This window comes from Manis pentadactyla, chromosome 7 (genome assembly GCF_030020395.1).
Source record: "Manis pentadactyla isolate mManPen7 chromosome 7, mManPen7.hap1, whole genome shotgun sequence".
NCBI classification, from domain to species: Eukaryota; Metazoa; Chordata; class Mammalia; order Pholidota; family Manidae; genus Manis; species Manis pentadactyla.
Genome location: NC_080025.1, coordinates 104,359,037 through 104,382,403, shown reverse-complemented (window position 1 = coordinate 104,382,403; position 23,367 = coordinate 104,359,037). Strand labels below are relative to the sequence as shown.

At 39.2% G+C, this 23,367-nt stretch overlaps 1 protein-coding gene across 2 annotated transcripts in view; it reads right to left on the bottom strand.

The window, feature by feature from the left end:
- Positions 1–14,645, bottom strand: part of ITPRID1 (ITPR interacting domain containing 1) — a 118,114-nt gene extending 103,469 nt beyond the window's left edge. For both annotated transcript variants that reach the window (XM_036897509.2, XM_057504642.1), the window contains exon 1: positions 14,513–14,645. The gene's annotated coding sequence lies outside the window, so the exon portion shown is untranslated. The remainder of the gene's footprint in view (positions 1–14,512) is intronic.
- Between the last annotated feature and the right edge of the window lie 8,722 nt (positions 14,646–23,367).

Genomic DNA, 23,367 nt, shown 5'->3' with positions numbered 1-23,367 from the left:
TATTCACTGAGTTTAAATAGGACTTACTCTATAGAAGTTTTTCTCCTTATCACTTTCCACTCACACCTGAGCCTGCTTGGGGGCATTAGTGCAACCTGTGCAGCCCCCTGCTGTAGCACTCTTCACCCTCAAGTCCTGCCTTTCCCACTCAACTAAATGGACTCCTTTTGGGCAAAGACCATGACACATTCATGTTTGTATCCATGATACTTAGTCCAGGACATGGATATAGGTGATCAGCAGTAACTGTTAAATGAATGAATGATTGCTTCTGACTCTGACTCTGTCTTTGCTCTTGGGTAGGTTGATATTGTGACTTACTCATGTTTGCAGTCTCTCATGTCAGGGATTCCTCATAAAAGTGCATTGTATCAATGAACTATTGGGTAAATAAATTCAACAATTACATTGACTAATTCAAGTTAATTAAATATTTTACTCTATTCTGTGTTCACAGAAATATTACGGAGCTTGTAGTTGACTACAAGAAATAGTACTTATTAATTGTGTATTGTGAGGCAGAATGTCATATGCAGTTTAATAGAAGTACAAAACAACTGTTCTCAAATATTGAAGGAGGAAAATGTTCATTTGGGGCATAAAGCAGGCTTCTTGAAAGGGGAAGTATTGGCTTGTGCTCTTGAAGATAGGATAATAGATAGACAAATGTTTCAGACAAAGGGATTAAAATTCATGTGAATAATTATAACATAAATTTCACCAAAAGGCTATTCAACAGTGACTTTGCAACAGTTAAACAGATGTTCTTCAATGTTAGCTTACTGAAATCACAAGTCATCTCATCTGATGGCATGATCATTAATTTTATGTGTCTACTTGACTGGGCCATGGAGTGCCCAGATACATGGCCGAATTATTTCTTGGTGTGTCTATGAGGATGTTTCCAGAAGAGATTAGCATTTGTATCAGTAGACTGAGTAAAGCAGATTGCTCTCCCTAAGGTAGATGGGCATCATTCAATCTTTTGGGAAACTGAACACAACAAAAATCTAAAGGGAAAATTCTCTTTTTCTCTGCTTGACTAAAGGACCTAGGTCACCAATTTCCTGCTCTAGAACTGGGATTTACACTACTGATGCCTTCAGACTCAGACTAGAGCTACACCACCAGCTTTCTCGGGTCTCTAGCTTGCAGATGGCAGATCATGGAACTTCTCAGATTCCGTAACTGATATGAATGAGCCAATAGATAGATAGAAGAGATTTCTCTCTCTCTCTCTCTCTCTCTCTATATATATATAGATAGATAGATAGATATCTCTATATATACATACATATATATATGTACATATACATACATATGTACATAATCTATATCTATATATCTATGTCTATATCCATCATTTCTCTGGAGAACCCTGATCACTGCAGATGATTATTTCTCCTAGAATACTTTTAAGTGGGCTCTAGCACAGCTTCCTTCCATATGTCTTTCTTAATACCTTTGAAAAGTGACTGGTCATGCAATTTGTTTCAACATCATCAGGGGCACATGTCTCAAGTTTAAAAATACATTGTTACACAATAAAAAGTGCATCATATTTCAGACCAATAGGACACCATCATGATGGTAAAGTTGTTAACTACGTAAACAAGAAAGTGTTCTGTCCAAGAACACAAAGAAATAGCTGGTAGTAAGAAGAGATCAAGATTTAAGCCAGCCCTTGTACTGAAATCCCCTTTTCTACCTGAACTGTGTACAGAGACAAACTCTAGCATCAGAGGTGCCCTCTGTCATCACAGGTGTCGTCATCCCTCCTTTCCCGCCCTGTTCATAACCAGAAAACCTCAGGGAATGTAGACAAAGGACATATATTTTTTTCTTATACATGATTATGAGAAACTGTCATGATATGATAGGTGTATAACTACTGATTGTGTTAGGAAGACAAAGCCTGACTAAGATGAAAATCCACACATGCAGAAATAGGTTATTTATGTGTTGTTGAGAATATTCCTACATTAAAGGCAGGTAGACTTTGTACTATTTCTTACAAGTGAATGTGAATCTACAATTGTTCCTGAGTTAAAATTTTAATTTACAAGCAAGATACAGAACAAAACAAAATATAGAGCCCTAACCAGTGCTTCAAAATAAATTTCAGGACTGTTAAGGACTCAATGTGAAAAAATGAAATAAAGATAGTCCTAGAATGGAATATTGGTTAACATTTCTCTAATCTTGAGTTGGTGAAAGAAAGCCTGTAGAGAAACTACAAAAAAGGCTATGAAGGGAAATTGTGATGGATTAACCAGATAATAATTTAAAATTTACTGTGGCAAAAATAATAAACATGTCAAAATGTGAAAAAAAAATTCTAAAAATATTTGTAGTATATGTGACATTAAAAGTTTTTATATCCTTAATGTATGACATGCAGTTATTACAACTCAACAACAAAAAAGATACATAGAAGTAGAAGCCATGTAACAATCAAACAATTCAAAAATAGAAAATCTATGATACTGGAAAATGTAAATGTAGTGAACCTTATTAATAGTCAATGAAATAAAAACTAAAAAGACCACAAGTAACCAGATTAGAATCTCAGAAAAAAATATATATACTTTACAATATTTTCCTTTTGTATTTGGTGGTGTAATGACAAATATTATCAAAAAGAATGCTTCTTTTCTCTATATCAATTTCTTCCTTCCTAAGAAAAATACATTACCTTGTTTGGTTACTTTTATAATATACAGAGAGCCTCTTGTGACTGAAAACTCTGCAGGGTCCCCACCATGTTTAGACTGCTCTCCGAGAAGTAGGACAGCACTTTTCAGTTGTTTGGACGTTCGGAGCACCTCTGCTTCCATCTCCCCTTGGGCTCCCTCTAGAGGTCGGGAGGAGGCTGCTCTGGGAGGTGGCCAGCCCTGAGGTTTCCCAGCCCTGCCCTGCCGAGCAGCCCCAAGAGACAAGGGGATGACTATTTCCCAGCACTGGTCACCCAGCTGGACACACTAGTAGAGAAGCTCTGAACAAGGCTATTAAGGTAGCACTCAGCTCTGGTGTCTTAACTATGAAACAAACACAAATCCTACACATAATCATGGTCATAATCGTTTTCAATATCTAGTTGGGAAACTCATAGAAAAAAGTCTTCTGTGCTATTATAAAGCAAATAGCATGAACTCTAGACTCATTATGATTATTTTGACGATGGCTTCCTCCTTTTAAGGTTTCAGCCCCAGTATTAAATCATTTCCTAATATGATATAATAAGACAATGGTAATTAGGTGATTTTTCAATGGAATGTCGTAGCGAAAGGTTTAGAGTGAGGAAAATGGATGCTCTTTTATCCTCTTACAACTTTCTTCAGTTTTTATCACTGAATCAAGTTGTCTGGTTTAGCAACTAAAAATAGAGAATGTTCAGTTACATTTGAATTTCAGATCACAAACAAATAGTTTTTAGCCTAAGTATGGCCCATGGATTATTTAGGACATGTTTTTACCAAAAAAAAGTAGCTGTTTATCTAAAATGTAAATGTAACTGGTTGTCTTGTATTAACTGGCAAGCCTATCATGGAATCAGTTTTCTCCACCCTTTCAAAAGGAGAAGTTTTCACTTCTACATCAGGCTCCATCTATACCAAAAAACCCACATAGCCCCAACACACTAAGCTCAGTTTTCATATTTAGTGGATTTACTAATTAGTTAAAAACCAAGGAGTTTAACTCTTTCGCTTCACCTTAATGAATAAGAAAAAGTAAGGAAAAAAATCAGTGAAAATGACACAGGAGTCCCAAGATACGAAGAATGGTTACAAAAGGAAGGGGAACATAATTTTCTGTATCTCACCTCAGAACCTTGCTTCAAATTACTCACAATATAGGAGAAATACACTAAAGTTTTGAACCTAGAGCATTCCCATCCCCTGTGTTTTAGAGCTTTCCATGTTAATGACAGCCACGCAGGTAGTCATGGGGTGCAGAAATTGTCCAGGCCAGAACCCATGACAAAAGACACTTAGGTTATCGCTAAGAGTCTTTCTTCTTAGGAATCACCTGGTCACACAGCTAAAGGTAAAGAAATCTCAGAACAGGCCACAGTGGCCCTTTCATTCCAGCTGAGAGGAAATGAGAGCAGAGAACTAATACCCCTTCTCCCCAGGCAGGAAACAAACAAATTGTAAGGGTTACTATACCAGAAGAAAGGAGTCCCAGCAGAGAAGTGGCCTGTGTAACTTTCTGCAACTTGCTTAAAATGTGTTTGGAGAGGTCTTGGTTGCCTCCCTGTCTCCTTGAGCTGATATTGTATCTGCTCCACTAAAATGCCCTTGTCACCACTGAACAGGGACTCGGGTTTCTTCCTATCTGCTCCATTTGGAAGTTAGTCATAGAAAGCCAGGGCAGTCTGCTTGCCAAACTTCGTGGTCAAGTTGGGGATAAGGATACACAGTGATTCTCTCTACTCACCCTTTAAAGAGAGCAAGCGGTAAGCATGTAGTTAGAAATGGCGGGAGTTATCAGTGACAGGTCCTGGGCTCAGAGGAGCATGGGAAGATGAGTACGGTGGTTCTGGTTGTGTTTTTATTTATATGAACCCTCTTGCTGTTCCTTTAATGCCCTTTAACCTGTTGGCAGTAGCATCAGGTCTGAATGCAGGGCTGGAAAGTACTTTGTTGAGGAAGTAAAACTTGTTTTCATTTGGTTGCCATGGTTATGGTACTGGGTGTTACCAACATGATGATTTGCATTGCAAACCATCACTGGAAATGAGGACAGTAGAACTTGATATTCCAGGTGGAGAGATTCAATTTGCAGGAATTTCTAAGCAGAAAGTACAGAGGTAGAAAACGTAAATATACACACATATCCCAAACTCATAAAGAAAGGGACCTAAATGTCAGACCTAGCCTCCCTGGGATTGCAGTATCTATGAAGTATTTCAGTTGGAAGATAAGACAATTTTGCTTTATAAAGGTAAATAAGCATATTATCAACCTTATTTTTAAAAATTAAATTCCACAGTCACATACAGTCACATACAGTATATATCCTTGTAAGGACATAATGCTAAAGCACCACTTAAAGTTGTTCTATTCTTGAGTCATGCCTTCAACAATATTCTTTATTTAATAAGCTGCATCAGAGTTTGAAATGATGGCAAAGACCATGTACATTTCAAATTATATTTAACTTCAAACAAAGAGGAACCCCAATATGCAAAAGAGAAGTGCTGAGGTTGTCGTCAAGGGGAATGTGGGGAAGGAGCTTCATCAAATCTTCCCTGTCCCCCATGACAGCTGGTGAGTTCCTCTGAAGAGCTCTAGCCTCTGTGAGCAGGATTTCAGTAGCCCTAAACGCTGGCCCTAAACCTGTTCTGGGAGCTTTCCCTCGTCTCTTAGGATTCTCCCCATCTCTTTACCACCACGATGATAGTGGTGGTTTTCATGTTCAGAGGGTGAGTCTGGGGAAGGGGGAGAGCGTCAGCCTTCCCAGAATCTCCATCAGACCCACATTCTTTATTAAAACCTATTCAAGTGTTTCCCATCTTACAAAAAGGATTAGGACAACACAAGTCAAATTGGGTGCACTCTTATTTCAATCAAGTCCTTCCTATACAGGAATTCTGCACTTAACAGTGGTGACAAAAATAAGATAAAGAAATGGTAATGATAGCCACCATTTGCTGTTGACTCGTGCCAAACCGCACACTAAAAATTTTACAACATTTTATTACTTGATTCTCCCAGGAAACTTTGGTGAAAGTTATTCCACCTCCATCTTCTGGATGAAGAAACTCAGGTTTGTAAATATTAAATGACTTGTCCCCAGTCACACGTGTCATAATGGATAGAGCCAGGAGTCAGGCAAAGCTAGACTTACCTGACTCCCAAATCCATATTCTTAACAATTATGTATCTTCTCAGAGTTCAAAACAGAGTGTACCAATAGCTCCTATACATTTTCCAACTGGCTTGTTCAGGGAAGGAGAGCTTATTTTTGCAGGGGTGTCACAATCTTTCAGTTTTCCAGTGATTCTGAAAAGAAGGGAAATAAATTTAGCCCTGTTGTTCTGGGCCCACCACACTAACTCAGGGTACAGTTGTTATGCTTATTGAGAGAGTTTCCAAGCAGATTCAAGAGCCCTGGCTAAACAGAACAAGAGCTCAGGTAACCTTCCCTTCCTTCCACGTTTATGCAGACACTCAAGCTCAGTATTTATTTTTTTCACATTCCCAATGAGCCAGAAACTTCTAGAAAGTACAATCTCAATGTACAGTACAATTAAATGATGCTTGGGACTGATTGATAGGTTAGCAAGCTACAAAAATAAATGGGAGGCAATTCTTTCCTTAGTAATCTTTAGCAGATAATATGATAAATCTAGATGCTAAATGCTTATCATGAGATTAAGTGACCCCCAAATAGCTTTTACGTTCCACCAGATAGACATTAAGATTGTGTTTCATTTTAAGAAGACATTTAACAATGCTTATTATATTCTAACCCTTAGAGTTAAATTTGACACATTGTGCATGCTCAACAAATACTTGATATTCATTCTCATCACAATAAATCCTGCTAGGTCAATTCAATCTTCCTACAGAAAAGATCCAATCAAATGCTGCCTCCACTACGTGGAGACTCCCCCTATTTTACCTTCATTTTACTTATGTTTGTTCCCAGAGCACCTCCCACTAACCAGTGATTCAAGACTGGAGCTGATTTTGCCCCCAAAGGGCCCTTTTGCAATGTCTGGAGACCTTTTTGGTTGTCACAGTGGATGGAGGATACAACCAATATCTATTGAGTAGAGGCCCAGCAAACTGCTGAACACACTGTAATGGAGAAAGCAGCCACCCTCTCCCACCAGCAAAGAATTTTCCAGTCCCAAATATCAAAAGTGTTGAGATTTAAAATGCTGTATTGGATAAAGGGAATGCACAAATTGCTTAGGACTTAGAGCCATGAGTGCTTAGTTCCAGCTCTGGCTCCAGTACTTACTATCTGCAAGGCATTGGGAAGGTCTCCATTTCTGAGACTCAATATTATCCCCAGGAAAATGTAATACTTATTTTATGGATGCTCCTTTCACAGAGATATTGCAAAAATGACTGCAGTAATGCGTGAGAAGTGGCCCTTACACTTAAGACGACCATCATGAGATGTGTTGTGATTGTATATATAATGATGACAACAATAATAACAATTGGGCAAGTAGTTTGCATACATAGGTCTGGAGCTCAGTAATGAAATCTGGGCAGGATTTCAAATCTGAACTTGAATGTTATTCATTTTAATTTCATTTCAACAAGTGTTTATTGTGCAGCATCTCTGGGCTAGCATTCTTGTAAGTACTATAGATACAAAAATAAGATATTTTCTCTGAATTATGGAGCTCTCATTTAAGGGTAGAGTCATAAACAAAATTTTATAATACCACGTAAAATAATCTAAGATAACAGACGATAGGTGAATAGTTTTTTTAGAAGCAGGGAAATTCAAGATATATTTTTAAAGTTTATGGGCTGCATTATCACTGGCAAAAAAAAAACCCCATCTTTATTGCCTTATTTCACTGATCCCCACGGGGGAAAATGTACATTCTTATGACTTAGATTACCCACTGTGCGGAATAGATGAAAGTCAATAAGACAAATGAAATCGCTTTTTAACAATGAATATGTTAAATCTGACCATACAGAAAAGTAACAAAATGGAGACAGCTCTCTAATCTTTAATCCTGAAATGGGACCGCAGTCACAACTCAGAATAGCTGCATCTGCTGTGAATTGCTCATCACTGTAACTGAGGCATAAAATGTTTTCTGAATGCAAATGAATGGTGCTTGGGGAAGCTTTCTGGGGCACTCCAGGGAGATGGACGGGGTTCACATTTATGTTGGTAATAAAGGGAATAAATAACAGGAAATAAATAACTGCTCAATAAATGTAAACTGAACTGAATTGACTTGACACAGTAATATAGGAAATGGCATTGAATTTTCCCTTTTCTTTACCAAGTCAACACATATTTGGTTGGATGGGAGAGTAACAAATATCCAGAAAATTTTCATAAAAACAATGAGTGGACTCATCTCATTTACACATTGTTTTGGGTACTCAAGGGTAAAAGGGATGGAAACAGATACCCCATGCTAACACTAATTGAAAGAAAGCTGAACTAGCTATATTCATTCCAAACAAAGCTGACTTCAGAACATGGGATATTACTAGGGAAAAAGATGGACATTATGTAATGATATAGGTATAAATTCTCCAAGAAGATATAACAATCTTAACTGTGTATACTAACACAAGAATGTCAAAATATATGATATGAAAACTGACAGAGCTTCAAGGAGAAATAGACAAATTCACATTATAGTTGAAAACTTCAATATCCCTTTTCTGTAATTAATACACAAAGCAGGCAGAAAATCAGAAAGGTTATTGAATACCTGAACAGCTCTATTAACCAACTTGATCAACATGATATTTATTAAGAACTTCATCCAACTATAACAGAATATACTCTTCTCAAGGCCACATGGAATATTCAACAAGATAGACCATATTCTGGTCCATAAAATACACCTCAATGAATTTACAATAGTAGAAATCACACAAAGTATGTTCTCATGCCATAGTGGACTCAAACTAGAAATCAATTACAGAAAAAAAGAAACCTGGAAAAACCTCAAAATGTTTGGAGATTAAATAACAATTCTAAATAACACATTGGTAAAAGAAGAAATCTCAAGATAAATTTTAAAATACTTTCAACTAAGTGAAAATGAACACACACCTCATCAAATTTGTAAGGAGCAGCAAAGCAGTGTTAGAAGGAAATTTGCAGCATTAAGTGCATATTTTAGAAAAGAATGAAGATCTAAAATCTACAATGTAAGTTTCTCTACTTTAGGAAATGAGAGGAAAAAAGAGCAGCATAAGCCTAAAGCAAGCAGAAGAAAAGAAAAGAAATAATAAAAATGAGACCAAAAATCAATAAAATTCAAAGGAGGAAAACAATAGAGAAAAATAAATGAAACCAAAAACTCATTCTTTGAAAAGATCAATAGAATAGACAAATTTCTAGCCAAGCTAACTGAGAATAAAAGGGAAAAGGTATAAATGTAATGTGGAAGTTAAGTTTCTCACAGTAGAGTGGAAATTTACAAATAAGAAAGGAGAAGAAGCTAGAATGATCTAGGTGATAACAGTGGAGTAGATCTGGGGACATCAACATCAACTCATCATTAACTTAATATAGGTGCAATGTTTACATATGGACATATTTATAGATGTGTTGATACACATACATGGGTTAGCATGCACATATATACTGCTTCCCTCTGTCAGCTGAGAGGGCCTAGAAGTGAAATAGCCCACTAGTAATAAGCATGTCTAGTATCCAGATCTTGGTGTCTAATTCCATTCTCCAATAAAAAGGAACCAATGGTCCTTGAGAGATGGCTGATTCTAGGACTAGCACAGGAAATACAAAAGAGGGACTTGCAGCATCTTATACTGCCAGAAGATAAGGAAGTGCTGAAAACACACACACACACACACACACACACACACACACAAGCTTATGTGGTATGTCAAAGAGATACAAACACCAGCTGAAAAAGCTCTTCATGGCTAGAGCTGGTACAATTTCAGTATACAATAAATAAAGCAGTATTGGATTATAATCCAAAATTTAAAATAAATATCCATGAATCCATATGGATATAAATAAATGATTGAATAAGTAAATAATTGTGGGAGAGTAGACAAATCTCCTGTGCAGGAGAATTACAAATAATTTATGTGTGTATTCCACCCTCTAACTTCCCACTCCTTGGGTGTGGGCTATGCATAGTGACTTTCTTCCAAAGAATACTGCCTTGAAAGAGAGGAGAAAAAGTAACTTTACTTCGGAGAAACCTAACAATCACCCCCTGAGCCAGGTTCTCAAGGTTAACATCAAGAGTGATGTCATGCTGGTAGAATGTACCCTTGACATAATAAGATGAGAATATCACTTTACCTCTGGGATCTTCCTGCCCTACCCCTATAATGCCAGTCTAATCATAAGAACAGCAGAAATCCCGAATCAATACTGGTTCATTAATTGTAATAAATGTACCACACCAATGTAAGTTACCAGTAATGTGGGAAAGTGAATATGAGGAACTCTCTGTACTACCTTTGTAATTTTTCCATAAATCTAAAACTATTCAAAAATAAAAGTAGGAGAATTTTTGGTGGTTCATTAGATGGTATTTAGTACATCCACTCCAACTCAGAGTCAGTGATTATAAAGTAAGATCATTCGTGATAGTGTGTGCTAAGTGGCAAATAGCAGCAGGATATATATACATATATGTATATCCACTAATATTACATATATTTTGAGAGATTGAAAATATATACATGTATGCGTGATTGTGTGTATATATCAATGCAGTGAAGTTAATATCACTATATGAAGATAAATAGCCAATGTTAAGAGTAGCTGTCTCTGGATGATATGATTATGGATAATTTTATTATTTCCTTTTATTATCTTCTTTTATTTTCTTCATTTTATTTGACAGTATTTTAAAACTATTGACCAAGAACACAATTATTTTTTAAATAAAAATAAGTTACTAGAAGCTCTTATTTTTAACATCAGTAAGTATTCATGATGAATGCTGCCTGTCTGGGCTATGTGTCCCTCCTCCAAACCCAACCAATACCCCATGCTTACCTCTGTCTTTGTATTTATAAGAAACCATTTCATATATTTATGCTATTTGGCTGTCTTCCTTCCTAGATTATAAAATTCTTCAGGACAAAAATAAAAAATATCTCTCACTCCTGCATCCCTATTATCTTGTGCAGAGCCTGGTGTATTGTGCATTTGGGGGGCAGGGGCAGAGGGCAATGCAGTGTGAAATCTTGGACAAGTAATTGCTCCAGTTTGCTCAGATGTCAAATGAGAAATCTGGGCTACTGCCAGCTCTAAGATTCAAGATTCTCTGTCCGTCTCAATGAATTAGGCATAATTTCACAAAATAGTAACTCCAGGGAGATTATGTGACTTGCCCAACTTCTTTTGCATCTTCTGGATGATGGAAGATTGAGATTCAGGAAATGTCTGCTCTGTGGGGATTGGTTCAGAAAGCTTTTTTCTGTGGGCTTTAAATAATTTATTATTTGTGGTTAAGTTTGTCCTTGAAAATTTTCAAAGGTCTGAACAAATCAGAATGATTAAAATATGGAAAGATTAAACAAGGATAATTATTTACACCTTAGAGAAAAAAAATTCCTACAATATGCAGAAAATGTACATGAGAAATGAGAACATTGTTATATGTGTGCCATTCTAATCATGCTGCTTTTCCTGGGTCCTGAGATTAAGGAAGAATGGTGAAAAAGCACAATTCACCATTTACACATCTCAAAGTCAGCCTCCAAGGACCTTCTAACATCAGCAATTCTGCCATCTCTTCACCAGCAACATTCTCCTGCTATCCCACTCCTGTTCCCACTGACCCTAATCTCTTGAAACATCAAGTTCACCTAGAAGAACCTATTACAGTTTGTATTATTTTCCTATTGATCTGTAACAAATTGCCACAAATTTAGTAGCTTAAGATGACACAGATTGATTATCTTACAGTTCTGGAGGTCAGAAGTCCAAAATGGATCTCACTGAAAATTCCTTTCTCAGGGGTCTGAGAAAGAACTTGTTTCCTTGTCTTCTCCAGCTTCCAGAGGTTGCCCATGTTCCTTGGCTTGTGGTCCCTTCCTCCATCTTGAAAGCCAGTCATGTAGCTTCTGCAGCTCTCTTTCTGACAGGGACACTTTCCTTCTCTAACTCTGACTCTCCTGCCTCCCTCTGATAAGGACCCGTGATCACACCAGACCCACCCAGACGATCCAGGATAATCTCTCCATCTCAAGACCCTTAACATGATCATATCTACAAAGTCCCTTTTGAAACATAAGGTAACATATGGACACCTTTGGTATAGGGGCCATTATCTTGTCTACCCTATATCTACCTTTCTCCCATTATCCAGCACAGTGGTCACCTTTTGTGTGCAACCCTATTTTCACAGCAACCTCTAAATTAGGCACCTTTGTACCAGTCACATCTTGCCACAGAGAAGTCACAACTTTGGAGGTTCTACAAAGATTGCCCTTTAGAAAGTGTAAATGGATACTTGAGGCTCTAATTACAGCTACATATGCATGTAATATTTCTGTATTCAGACAAAATTTGTTTTTTCTCAAGAGTATAGCTTTGTTGGGACAGATTTAGATTTAAATCTGGCTCCACCACCTATTATCTGTGTCACTTAGAGTGTGAGCTGCTTTCTTTTTCTGAGTTTTGCCATCTTAATTCAGCCACATTTTCTACCACCCTTGTTCTACACCCCACTATCCTGGAGATTTCTGTGATGGTTGAAGGATATCCAGGGTGTCCTAAATTACATAATAAGAGTCATGATAGAATTTCATCGACTTAATAGGAATAAATAAGTAGAAAACAAATAAGATCATATAATTTGGGTGGGTTTTTTACATGAGTCTCAGGTTTGATGTGTTAATTCTCTTCTCTGAAAATATGTTCAATATTTATTTTCTAGAATCTACAAACACATGCCTAAAAAATCTTTGAACAACTACCTAAATGTCCAATAAGACACTCAGGTGATGAAATATTATGATCCCTATAAAATATAATGTTTTAAAGGGTTTTGTTGGTAATCTCCTGGCCCCTCCCTCTCAAGGTCCAACCTTTGTCTCTGTGATTCTCTGAAACTTGTCCAGTTGTTCGGTATGCTTTATGGCTCTGGGGGTCCAGCTCTTTTTTTTCTTTTTTTAAAATTAAACTAGGTTCCCAAGTATACTCCTCTACCTTCTCTGATATCCCCATTACTAATATTAAATCTGCCAAAAGTTCAGTATTTAATTAGGAAACTTAGTATATTATTAGCACCATAATTTATTAAGGATGATTCAAAATATATAGATGATTTCTTTTCTTAACACAATGTATTTGTCATCTTCTAACATAGAAGAGTGACTCATTATTAGCCCCACCCACCAAAGAGCTTCACACCTTGATTACTTTCTCAGGATGTATGCCTGATTCCTTCTTTCTCTTTTCTAATTCCTCATTCACATTCCCTCCCTCTGTCATTCTTTCTTTATAAAAGAAATGTATCAGGTGGCTCACTGCAAACATTTTAAACATTGTAATATATATAAAATGAAGTGAGAACTTTTCCCCACCTTCTCAGTCTTGTGATGTAGTTATTATAAAAAGTGTTTCCAATCACTGTCCTCCAAGATTTTTCACTTAAACATCTGGACATCATGCTACATAGATCTGACTTATTTTTTAGTGGCCAAATAGTAGTCCATTGTATTGACACACCATAATTTGTCTCCCTTTACTTTTACTGCAGAAAACAGTGTTTCCCTCATTGGGTTTGTCACTCCATGTATTTTTCAGTGGAGAAGTACTGAAAAGGAATGCAAAAGCAACCTTACAATTCCCTTAAAAACTCCTTTTCCCTGAACTTCCTCAATTCTTGATCTCTTATCTTGGAGGAGTTGGGGAAGTGGTCTGGTAAAATTATTAAGCTGCGTATCATTAAACACCAGTAGATAATTACTTGAGCTGTCTCTCTCAAGTTCCCTCACCTGTCTCTCTCCTGACAGTTCCCAGTGGTGGTGACTGAAATGGACCAACCTCACATCAGGACCAAGAGAAGTGGGAGGGAGCCCTGTGCTGACTTAAGAAAGGTATTGGCTGAAAATACAACTGTTTTTATGATATAGGGTTGTAGACACACACATATGTATATATGTGCACATATATACTAAAAGCAATTGTGTCTATATATGTTGATTTATAAATAGAAAAGTGTAAACGTTCTATTGTTTGATTGGAACATACAATTTCACTGGTATTTAGCATGCTTCATTAATTAACAACTTAATGTCTGTTAACAGCAGAGTGACAAAATACCATTCTGACTACAGCATTCCGAACATTGTTCTAAATGAAATCCTCACACAAGAATACCATCTGGAAATCGGAAGTGGAGCACCACGGTATCAGGGACCCCTTTACCTCCTGGGCTCCCTCTCTCTCAGCTCTCTCTCTCTCTCTCACGTTCTACTTCCCTGGAATCAGCGAGCTTTCATGACCACTCTATTCATTTGTCAGTTCTTAGCTACAACTCTAGGTTAGTCCTATTTTTGATCCAAAGGAACTCAGACTTAATACTCCTTCTTCTGGCTCTTCCTCAGTGAATCTTCAACCCCTTTACACCTGTGGCATTTAACATCATTCTATTGTTTCTAACTGCAGTCTCATCAGGTTCACCTGCTTTCAACCCAAGCCTGTTAACGCAGTTCCAGTCAAAAGATTCTAACACATAGGAAGAAGGAGAAAGGAAGCCGACTTTCTGCGTCTCTTCTTTCAGTGATAGGGAGGACATTTAGGTTCCAATGCACAAAGAAAAGTTCTTGATCAACAGTCTTACCTGCTGCAGTTAGAGCAGAGCTCAGGGGACAAGCAGAGTCTACCCCCTAAAGAAGTTGAATGTCGCAGCCCCCTCCACTGACCCTGATCTGCCTGCAAAAGAAGTTCTTCTCCTGAACTGTCTGAAAGCTGTGTGCCTGGACAGGTCCTGCAGGAAACCGTGTAGCATTTGACTAATCTTACATAACATTTTCATAATCCACGCCCATTTGTCTCAAGGAAAAACCTGTTTTCCTGATCTTTTTATATCAGGAAGCATATAAGACAGTGGCCTGAGAGAGTGGGGTTCCTTCAGACAAATCAATCTGTCTGGAGGAGGAGGCGTTCCTGCATTCGTGGGTCCCACAGGACATTTGGAGGTCTACTTTGTGCCAGACCCTGGGCTGGACAAAAGAGATGTGAAGATGAACAAGTCAGTTTCCTCTCCCCCAAGAAGCTTACAGCTTTTCAGAGGCCATGGAGAAGTACTGAGGACACAGAGGGAGAGGGGATGTATCACCTCATGGGAACTTGAGATTTCCCAAGGAGATAGTGCCCGTGATGAGTTCTGAAGCATGAGGAGGAGTTTTCCTGATGAATGAGGGTTGAGCGAGGCTTGGGGCTGCAGGGAGGATGTTGAAAGCAGAGAGAACAGCAGAGCCCAAGGCATAACATTCTTGAACAGGGTGATAGTTGGGGACTGCAAAGTTGTCTGAACATGTGGAAGCAAGGGGAGAGATGGGGCGGAAGATGTAGGACGCATCACCTGGTGGGCTGACATACGACTGAGAAAACAATCATTATGAATCTGGATACTATAATGATTCTATGCTTTAGTGCCTGAAGTTAGCATATTATTTGTAAGCATGAGAGAGAAGCACTGAAGGGGAGAGAGTTCAGTGTATATTGAGTTACCCTGTGTGTTCAGAAAATGGGTGATCTGCTTGGTCAAATGACCTAGCATGAATACCAACTGAATACCAGCTTCCAAATAATTAGAATAATTACAGTGTATTAAATATTAAAGCTGTTTTAGTACATCTGACTATCTATTCTTTTGACACTTCAGAAGGAAATTCAAGACTAGAGAAGGTCAGGACTGTGATTGGCATGCACACCACTCTGGGTGAGGTCCAAGGTGATTGCCAACAAGGTCTGCTAGGGAGGAAGTGGGCTTAGAATTCTAGTTTAAAAAATCACTTTTTGCATTTAGAATATTTTTACACTTTATGTGCTGTGAAACCTCCTGACAGATTGAATTTAGGCCAGCATAATAAATGAAGCTCTGCACTAATAATGTTAATACAAACAAATAATCAGAATAAACCACATTTCCCCATGTGATCTAATAAACATATGGTCTTGTGGTTGAAACTTGGCAAGTTAATTGTCATAAGAACCCAGAAAGGAAGGTGGAATGAAGTGGTAATTTTATCCCTAGGTCAGACCTCCATCCTTGATATTTCTCTGTTCCCACAGACTGGCAAACCCTTGAAATAGCAAGTACATTCTATTGTTAACATTCTACCCCCCAGTGAAATTGCTTTAATGATTGTAATTTCCTCCATTAGTGTTGGCTTTATAGCTTCATTAAGTCCTTGCACATCCATTATTTTACTTTGTTTCCAAAGACCTGTTGGATAATCAGGGCAGGAAAGTTATTTCCCCCCACCCTATGTTTAGCATGAAAGAAGCTAAGAACCAGAAAAGTGACTTGTTTTGTTCGAGGTCAAATGACCTGAACTACAAAGCATACTTCTATCTCTGAGTCTGACTACCCTTTTTGTACTATCATAATGCCTTGAGGACATTTCCTTAAAAGGAAGTTGTCCATAGTCACTAAATTGCACAACCAGGATGGTCCCCAGCGACTCCTGACCAGTTCCTACAGTGCCCAAGTAATTTTATATGGCCCGGTGTCCATCTTACCTAGCCTTCTTCAATGTCCCGGCCAAATATTTATAAAAATTGGCTTGTTTCAGTCCACTTTGACTTTGACCTCTCTTGCACCAATTTGGTTTTCCCAGGTTCTGTCTCCTGTCCCTATTTGGACTCTCCCTCTCTGTCTAGCATCCTAAAGTTTTATACTCTTCTTAATGACCCTCAATTTATTTATTTTATGAATTGCTTTTTTAAATAAAAGCCAACAACTCCTTTTTAAGTGTTTCTATGGAGACTAGGGACTGTAGATGATGAAACAATGTCGCAAACTCATGTTTGGCTCAGCTGCATGCTCTGCATCCCAGGCTTCCAGTTACCTGTCAGAGAGGATGAGTCACTGGGGGATGGAGGCATAATGCGAGCTGCCCCCAGAGAAGAAGGGCAGGGTGCGGGGGTCCTCCATTCCACAGCAGTATGAGGATGGGCACTCTGGGAAAGGTCAGTCCAAAAGGATTACTTAGGTATCCTGATGGATGGCTGAGAATATAAATATAGTCAAAGGGAAACCAAGGCCATATCTGGGAATATAATGCAGCCCGGCATCCTAAAGTTTCATATCTCTTTTCAATGTCCTCTCTGTTCTCAATTTATTTCTTTTACAATATATATGCATGTATATATAGATACACATATATATTCATTCATGTTATATTCATAATATAATATATATGCATATATATATGAATATAACACAGAATGTCAAGTCTAAGGATCAATGAGTTTTTAAGACTAAAGTACTGAGCAAAATGGGGTCCCATGTGGTGGTAGAGGTGAAAGCTGCTGCTGTAAGACCCAGATAGGGTTGGACAGGAGGTATATAAGCAATAGGGTTAGCTACAGAATACAGGCCTGACCGTAGAGGGGCAAAGTCTGAACCAAATACATAGGTCCATGAATAGCCATCTTCAAGACCAAGGAAGAAAGCAGAAAAAAGAAAGGAAGTGTCAGAAGGCATAGGTGGTAGGCCGTGGAAAGTGGGATGAGAGAGAGGAGCAGAGCCTGCTTTAGTAAGGCAGGACTCCGTAGGGCTCCAGTCCCCTCCCAGCTCCATCTAGCCCTCCTATCAGACCCAACAGCATCCCCAGCCACACTGACCCAGTCAGGTCTCCCCAGGTCCCCCACTCTATGCTGCCTCCATGACTTTTCCTGAACTTCTTCCTGGTTGGTTTACTTGAAAACACCTAAGCACCTGCGAGAGTGTGGCTTTCGGTCTTAACAAATCTCTCCTAGGTGCTTCCTCACCAATTTATTTAAGCATGGTCTATGTTCCCAGCACTGTTCTAATTAAAACCTCATATCAACCCTGTGGTATAAGGAATAATACTGTTATTCCCATTATGCAGATGAGGGACCTGAGACATGGAAAGGTTAAGGAACACAACCTCTCAGAGGAAGAATTAGGATTCATACCCTGGCAGCTGGCTCCAGAGTCTGTACTCTCAACTACTACTGACATGTCCAGGGCAGCTACTCTCCCCTAAAGGGCACCATTACTGTAATTACTGTGCCTTGCACATATTACTATAATATCACTTGTTTAGAAGACTTTCTTACCCAATAAACTTGAAGATTCTGGAAAGCAGAGCCAATAACTTAACTGTCTTTTTTCATAGCCTTATACTTGTTAACCCTGGAAAATATACCTCTGTATTTCTGATCTCAGTTAATAACATAACCATTCACTCAGAATCCAAGCCAGAAATGTAGGGTTTATTTTAGGTTTATCTCTTCTTCCTTATTCTCATCACAACTAAGCCCTGTCAATTCTTCTTCCTAAATCCCTCTTGAATTCATCCTTTCCTTTCTGTCTCCACCACCACTACCCGTTAAAGCCTGAACATTTATTTTCTGAGTTTTATCAGCTACCTTCCTGGTCTTCTGGCCTCCCTCCCTCCTCTCACTCAAACCTGCTCACACAGCTAGTAGGGATCTGAACATATCACTCACTTAATTACCATTGTAATCATCTGAAGTACCCAAAGGTCATTTTTTTCTCCCACACATCACATCCCTGTAGATGATACTTCCTTTTTTGGGGCAAACTACCCCTTATTTCTCTGCCTGTATTGTTTCTACTCATCATATAAAACTCAACTTAGTCAATTAATTTTACTTATCCACTCCACCATTGATAGACATTCAGCTGGGCTCCAATGCCACAACAAAATTATGAGCATTCTTGTTCATGTCTTTCATGACTGGTCTTTCCTGACCTTGAATACAAATTTGTCTGGGATATATTCCTAGTAGTCAGATTTCAGGATCAGGGTCAACTGTTCAAAGTCACAAAAGCTGGTCCAGAGTCAAGGATTGGTACGAATGGTGAATCAGATATAGCTAAGCTTACTTTTTTACGTAAATGATATACTTAAGATCAAGAATCCATGGTGTTTTCAGTGTTCACACCTCCCTGGGGCTTCTTTTAATCCAAGGGGACACCTCCAAAGTTTAGAGATCGTAGATAGCTTCAAAGAGTGAAGGTTATGCCATAGCTCAGAGGCCCAGAGTCTTGGGCAATCTTCTCTGCAATTTTGGGTGGGAGTGTAGGGTGGGTATTGGTAACATAAACATCAGTGGTCCCCCTTATTACCACAAGGGGAATTTTATGCTATAGCAGAACTGAATGATTGATTTTCTGTTTGTTCTTATCTTAAGGCATCACCATTCCTACTCATCTCCAGAGAGTAGAGCTCCACATCTACCCTAGAGGGTTTACAAATTCCTAATGTCACCTGGTTCTGTCACATTGCTCACCAGAAAGGTGCTATATTGTCCATATTCCTACCAGTGGTTCAGGAGAGATCTCTTTTCCCAAGTACTTCCTAACTCTGAGTATTATCTGATTTTCATTAAGATGGATATAAAATGCTATGTCCATATTATTTCAGTTTTCATTTCTCTCATTACATTTTCACTACCAACATTGAGAATCTCTTCATATACGTATTAGCCTTCCATGCATTCCTTTCTTTGAATTGTATAGTCATAACCTTTGCCTATTTTCTACTGTGTTCATTTTTGTTTCTGGTTGATTCATAAGAGTCCCTTGTATTTTCTAGATTAATCCCTTGTTGGTTTTTGAAGTTGCAAACATGTTCTCCTAATCTGCCACCCATATGTTAATGTAATCTATAGAGTGGCTCACTGAACAGAGGTCTTTAATTTTGATGTTGTCAAATCCACTTTTTGCCGTATGGTTTGTGCTTTGGGGTTCTTATTTAAGAAGTACTTCCCCACCTAATGATTAAAAAAACGTTTTCTCCATTCATTTAATAGCTCTACCTTTTATATATAGGCCTTTTATACCTCTGGAGTTCACTCTTATATATTGTATAAAGTGAATTTTATTTATTCACTTTTATCAATTTTATTTTTCGTACATATGGTGCATCATATCAAGAGTCCTATGAAGTCAGGTTGTCCCATCACTAGTGATGCCAACTTTGATGATTTGGTTGAAGTCATGTCTTGCCAGATAGGGAGTCATTTAAAATATTCCTCTGGTCTATTAATACTCCTTTATCTGGTATAGGCTGTTCAAGCTGCTGTCTTCCTCCTAATGTGGTTTGCTCCTTAGTCTTTCTGTTTTTCCCTCTGAGCTCACATTACCCTGGATATAGTGGATATCGCAGCTGGTGATGTGAACCTGTGGGAAAGAGCAGATGCCTGGATCACTCCTTTTATCTGTAGGGTCTTAAGTAGTGTTCGGGGATGAAGGAATGCCCCTGGGCAGGCGAGCTTCTGGAGCTGCCTGCCTGTGTGTGGGTTCTGCTCCTTTACAATGACTCCCTCCCCTGGCATCTCCTAGCCAACCCCAAGGCAGGCGGGCGGTGAGTAAGGAGGAAAAGCTCAGTTGCTGAGTGGTCCAGTTGTCTTGTGTCTGAACTCCTGCCTCTGACTGTGGCTGCCTCCAGCCCTGTTCTGACTAGGTGTCCCTTAACCTTGCTGGGCTGGCCGCTGATTTTGACTTGCAGAGGGAATAGGGTAGGCGGTTGTCTGCCCAGGGTAATGTGGGGAGAAAACAAGAGCATGTGTGAAATCCCCTCCCCTCCCCAGTCACCCACCTGTGGTGCATGTCCTCTGTCATCCAAGAATGTCTGGTGTGGTGTGGAGGTGAGTTGGGGCTGTCTTTGACTTCCTTTATCATCTGGGGGTAGTTCCAAGGTTGGGCCTCAGAAGGGGGATCACAGGCCATGTTAGTTTTCTATCCTGTCTAGTGTTTTTATGAGCACTGGATGAACTAACTATAGAAAAGTATCTGGAAGACAGTGAGAAACTAGTAAATGGTATCTGCTCCTAGTATTAATTTGTGATTATTAGTGTTATCATTAATTATAACCTTTTCAGTCACAGTAGTGAATATTCTCATGAACACATATTAAGCCTCTTCTACACTGAGACTCAAATATGGATGAAAAGATACAAAACATATTCTACAGGAGCCTGGCTTTATAGTTGACACAAACTACTGAGTATTTCAGTGTGCTCAGCTGAGGGGGTACTTAACCACTTGGGACAGAGAAGGTGTCCATGAAGCCTCAGAAAAGAATGGATTTCTAAAATCTTTGTGAGTTTGCCACAAAGATCTAGCTCTTACTAGATTTGGCATGACCACAACTGACAGTCATGACCACCAGTGTTAAGGAAGTGCAGGGCCGGCCCTATGCCCAGAGAGCCTGGTGGACGCTCAGAGTGACTCTGATGTTGGGCCTGAGGGTAGCATGTTGTGATAACACGGTGGGAACTGCACTGGGCTGGAGACAAGGAGCCTAAAACCCAGTAGTGACTCCGTAAATTTGGGTTGTATTTAATTGTTCTGGATTTAGGAACTGGACCAGGCACTTACTAGTTCTGTGACATTGGCAAGCTGTCTAACTTTTTTGATCCTCAGTTTCCTTATCTGCCAAATGGGGATAATGTCATATCTGCTTGACTTAGAGGGTGATTTGAGGTATAAAAGGTATTCATTTGTTTTATAACTATTCCATATACACTGTATCAATAGCTCAGCCACGTGCATTAGAAGAATTTCACTGTGGAAAGGAGACCCATGGTGTACTACAGATCAGCTTAGGGTTATCTCTAAATCCTGAACATGGTATAATTAGATCTAGTGCTTTATTTTTCAATTACTGATGAATCCTTGATCATTGGGCTCAAGTTCATTTGCTAATTTCTTCTTCAGGGCTGAAAACAAGTGCTGTAACTATTACAACCTCTACCCCCTTCCCCCATTAAAAGGAGTTTTGTTTACCCTGAGTTTAGAGGTGACTTAGTTGCACCAGTTACTCACAATCTAATTTCCCTCTTCTGCAGCCAAGTATTTTAGGCTGCTGGCCAAACATTGTGGGGAGAGAATGGCACAGGTGGAATTCAGTTATGATGCTGTTACACCATCACAGCCAGATAGGGAGCAGCCCTGCCCCATGATAGAATGCATTGTATTTCCACCAGAGAAAGAAAAAAAAATGTTAGCCCACTTGAATAAAGAGGCTATCCTAGGGCATTCACTATTACAGGATGTTCTTGTGAAAGGTTTTCCCATATGCAATTCTCCTTTTCTCCTTCCCTGCTCCCACTGAACAGGAATGAATTCACAACCGAGGAGTGATGTTAAGTGAAATATTTCTCTACAACTTAAGAATCATAGACCACTGTGCAAATATCCTCCTGGGTTTGCTGAAAGAGCAGGAATGGGAGTAAACCTTCCTTTTCCCAGCTAAAAGGTGTTGAGACTTTACTGAATTGCCTTCTCCCTTCCAGTTGTTTTAGGAAGACAAGTGTTGGCCACCTGGCTTTTATCATGGAAGCAGGGCTGGGGGCACAGAGCTGGCTCTGGAGATAATGTATGCAGAACGAGGGGAACAAGGACTTTCTGACTTTCAGTACATTTCAAGAAATATGATCCCACAGTATCTCTCCCTGTCCACTCCCCAGTGGATTCCCTGGTGATGGCCACGGGAACATCAGCTTACCCCACCACAGTACATAACTACTTTTATAACAGTCTTGCCCATGGCCATACAAGTAAAATACGGTGAAGCTGGGATGCAAACCCAGGTCTTTCTGACCCTAAAGCTGAGAGGCTTTCCGTGATGTCACTGTGCTAGGGTTTTATGTGTGCTGCTTCACACAGGTCTACCCTGGGGCCAAAGCTCATCTTCCTTTAACTACCTGAAGCCCAGGCCAAAGGGACCATATTTCTTCAGACAAAGTTATAGCTCCATGTATAATGAAACAGAGTGTTTAAAATGAAGAAGGTTCTGGAAAATCTAGTAAGCATGGTCATCACACACCTTCCTCTTGGACTCCAGTATTTCCAGTAAATATTTACGAAATGTCTACTGTCTTCCTCAGTCTGTGTTTAGGAGATAAGCAAATTCAAAATAGGAGCAATTAGAGCCAGTCATAGGCAAAAATTGTGGTTTTTCACTTCCTGCTTTAAGAGTTCCAGCATCTATCCTACCAAATCCTAGCAAAAGGGCCGGGAAATAGGAACCTGCCCTACAATTCAAGACCAGCTTAACATATTCTTTTTCACTATGTGAATCACTAAACATTATGTTTCAAGGAAGCACATCTCTAGAACTTTTAATGGCAGGGCTGTATCAGCATTGTGCTCAAATGCAGTTTAAGAGTCAAACACTTCTTTCTGTTTTGGAAAAACTGTATGGTTACACATTTTAGGCCTGTAAGCTATGATGCAAGTGCCAAGAACACAACACGAAGCTCATGGACACGGAGCTTTGGGAGGAAGCAAAGTCACGCCATACCACCTGACCTGAGCACAGCAAAGGGTCCTTGGTGGCAGTGACAGGCCCCGCAGGCCACACACAGCTCCACCGTGCAGGTCTTGAAGACAAGCCCAAAGCCAGGGCCTGAACTTCTGGGAAGATTCTACAGCACTCAAGGGACTGGTTTTTCAACTTTAGCAAA